General features: G+C 53.5%; 1 protein-coding gene across 5 annotated transcripts in view; it reads right to left on the bottom strand.

The window, feature by feature from the left end:
- The window catches only part of LOC126581584 (octopamine receptor beta-2R-like), a 79,461-nt gene extending 76,777 nt beyond the window's left edge, over nucleotides 1-2,684 (bottom strand). For 2 of the 5 annotated variants that reach the window (XM_050245336.1, XM_050245335.1), the window contains exon 1: nucleotides 804-2,678. The gene's annotated coding sequence lies outside the window, so the exon portion shown is untranslated. Of the gene's footprint in view, nucleotides 1-803 lie in introns of all 5 variants that reach the window. The other 3 variants (XM_050245338.1, XM_050245339.1, XM_050245337.1) reach the window with 3 other exon arrangements.
- Nucleotides 2,685-3,523: the final 839 nt, after the last annotated feature.

Consider the following 3,523-nt stretch of genomic DNA (forward strand, 5'->3'; position numbering starts at 1 on the left):
CCCCAATGCTACGGCAGTCATGGCGTAGTAGCGAAATGGAAATAATTCATTAAAGAATCCTTCAAAAGACGGCACTACGGTGGACGACGCGATTAAGTCCACGAAAGGGGTTATTTATAGGACCGTTATGCAATGCTCTGATTATCCTTCCGAAACCGATTGACAGTATATCCAACTGCGTGTTCCCTCCACTGATTGAATTCACAAATAAAACATTAAATACCATCTGTAACACTTGTTGCATGCGTTGGGTCTTGTGTAAAATGTACCGGAAAGCATTTTACGAGCTTCGATCTAGAACCTTCTAATCCGACTGCCCGAAGTCGTCCTCGATGATTTATGTTTATGCTCACTTGTTAAACCGAGTGTTCAACAACAGAAAGTGTCGGTGGTGAAGAAAAGCGGAAGCAAGAAAGCGACACGAGTTCCAGCGCTCGCTCGCCGCTCATGCTTATCGACATCTGTGGCATTCAATATTCAAACCGAGTCCAGCTGTCACCCTCGATCGTCCCTACGGTGGTTCTAACTTGACCGTGAGAGGTCAGTGGGAGGGTGAAGGCTGGTTTTCCCGGGAGTGTGCTGCTCCATATCGACTCTCACACCGAACCAGCTCCATTGCCATCCATTGCTGGCGTAAGGGATTTCAATATAACCCAGAGCACTATTAATGGTGCCCGATAATGGTCGTAGATTATGTTCAGATGCTGCAAAGCACAGCCATCGAGTGTGTATGTGTGTGTTCATGTGTATGTGTGCTTAGGTCCATTTGCAGCACTGAAGGTCAAAACGACAAGGATACTAACCGTCTCCATTGCAGCGTGTAGCCGGTTGACCGAAAGGATGTAATGTAGGTCGTTTGGTCACGGTCTGGTATTCGGTGAGGCCTGAGGTGCCTGCACACATACACCGGAGAACCCGGGAACTACACCACCACCTCTGATTCACCACCAATCCACCTATCCTTCTGCTTCCTGCGCCTTCACCATACTATCAATTATCGTCGAAAATCAGCAATTCACCAAACTCCTACGGTGCTACGGCTCAAAACAACCAATTGACTTCCTTCATCAAACACACTCCCACGTACACGCACAAACAGACACTTGTACACACATGTGCTCAGCCACTATAGGCCCCGTTCGGCAACTTTTGTACGCACAAGACGACGATTTGGTGTGTCGCGACACACGCCAAAGAACGCCAACACGAAACCACTAGCCACAAGCGCCACAATCACTAAGCTCGATCAACAATGGCGTCGCGATATGCGTAGTAAGACAGAAAGAGAGGAACAGAGAGAGAGACAGAGAGAGAGAGAGAGAGAGAGAGAGAGAGGGGAAGAGATAGAGAAACACGGCGACGTGAGTAAAGCGAGGGAGATGCCGCAGTCACTACCTTAGTTTCCACCAAAAAAACACCCACCAATCACACACTCTCGCACACACAGAACCTCAAGCTAGCAAGGAGACGCACGGAACGCTCTAGTGCGACCCAAAGACGACGCAAAGACGGTGCCGTTCGGACATCTGAAGGACTCGTTGTCGCCGTAGTCGTCGTCGTTGTCGCACGGTGGACGAGGCTGACATTTTCCGCCACGGCAGCGTTATTTTTACTTTTCACTGCATCCCACTGCATGGTCTGCGGGGGTAGGGAGTGGAAGCACGAACACGAGCCCACTGGAAAGTGGCCGGTGGGTATGGGGTCCCCATCGTAACGCACGCTCGCCACGAGCCCATCACCCCGGTTCGACGTCACCAAGGAGTACCAAGGAACGGAAGAAAGAGGAAACAACCGGACAAAGCGGAGAGCACCGGAGTTCCGGACAAGGCGTCCCGTAAGATGCTGAGATGTTGGTGGTCGGTGAATAGTTTAGCTTCTCGCACGCCTAAGCAATCACTGGTCGGATAAGTGTAAAGGATTCACTGCTTCGCGCATTAATCCTCATGCAGACCACACATACACGCTCACAGAAATAGGGACACGGACACTGCGTTGGAGCTTAGGCCATCAACCAGCATTACGGTTGTCAGCGGACGCTCGTTCCATCGCTAATGCTAGTCGAAGAGACCCAGGACACACCAACTACAAGCACACACAAGCACACACCTAGACGAGATCTAGGTGCACTTGGTCGGTTATCGGTCCTTGGTTTATGTTTTATGAGGCGCGCACGCGGCTCGACAAATCACTTTTGGAAATCCTCGTCCATTCGCAACCAGCCACCGCGTTGGTGATGGAGAGCAATAATCTTCCTTGACAGCCCCCTCCCTCGGCAACAGCTGGATGGATGGATGAATGGATGTGCAGGCTGCTACAGAGCTACTGGTCCTGCTTCTTCTCCTGCTGTCCTGGGCCTCAGGCCGATGTCCTTGGGATGAGATTGCGATGAACTTCACACTTTATCCGACGGTTCCGACGGGGTTCCCGGTTTCACGGTCAACTTGGATGGTTCTGCAGACAGCCACACACTCCCACAGCCACCTGGATACACTCAGAGAAGGAGGTCGCGCGCGCGTTCTAGTAGGCCACGCACTGTAGCGCGTACCGTCGTACCAGCAGCAGCAGCTGCAACGAGCAGCAACGAGCACCAGCGTGCAGTGGCCACCACGAGTTGGTGAACGATACTAGCGTCGCAACAACCCGAGGAACGAGACGACGAGATTCCAACACGTCCACGATCGGCGCATCAAACGGCGAGACTGATGAGCAGGCGATACGCGCAAGCACGATAGCGTTTGGTGGTGCCTTCTCACTACCAGAAGCAGCACCATCACCCCCCCCCCCCCCCACCTCCCAGCAACCGAAGGAAAATCTTCTCGAACCACGACGAGCGGATAGCGAACGCAAAGCTGGTGGACGAGCTGGCTGGCGTGCGAGAGAGCGCGAGAGTATTCGGTCCCATAGTGTACCGAGATGCTGGTGCCAGGTTCTCGTGTTGTTGTTATCGCTTCCGAGTGTCACTCACTCTCGCTCGTTTGCTCGCTCACCGTTTCTCCTCCGGGAGGTCGGGTTAGAGTCACGTCGTCGTGCTCACTAGCGAGGTGCCTAGAACCACTAGGGTTATGCTGCGTTACATGTGGGGACAAGGCTCGTGTACTAAGTAGAACGCTCGCTAACGCAGGTGTCTGAGGAGAGAACGTTCGCTCGAACTGTCTCTCTCTCTCTCGGGTTCCTCGGTGGTCGGTTGGTACGTTATTGACTTGTCTACTCACCCGGGAACCAGGGGTTGGCATCTCCTTTTCGCTGCTGCTGCTGCTCGCGTGCTCCCGTGAGTGGCCCGTCGAGTTTCTTCGCCTTTTTGGCTTTCGGCAGGACCGGGATTCGATGGAAGCGCGGCCCGAATGCCGTGGCCCGGGACTCTGGAAGAGCATACAGCTGCAGCAGCACCAGGAGCAGGAGCATCGCGGAGAGACTGAAACGAGGGCTAGCATATTGACGCAAAGGGCACGCAGCCAACTCGCCCGCCGTTCCGAATCGCGGTTCCCGATCCAGATAAGGTGCGAAAGACCCCATGGATCATCCG

Source organism: Anopheles aquasalis, chromosome 2 (genome assembly GCF_943734665.1).
Source record: "Anopheles aquasalis chromosome 2, idAnoAquaMG_Q_19, whole genome shotgun sequence".
NCBI classification, from domain to species: domain Eukaryota; kingdom Metazoa; phylum Arthropoda; class Insecta; order Diptera; family Culicidae; genus Anopheles; species Anopheles aquasalis.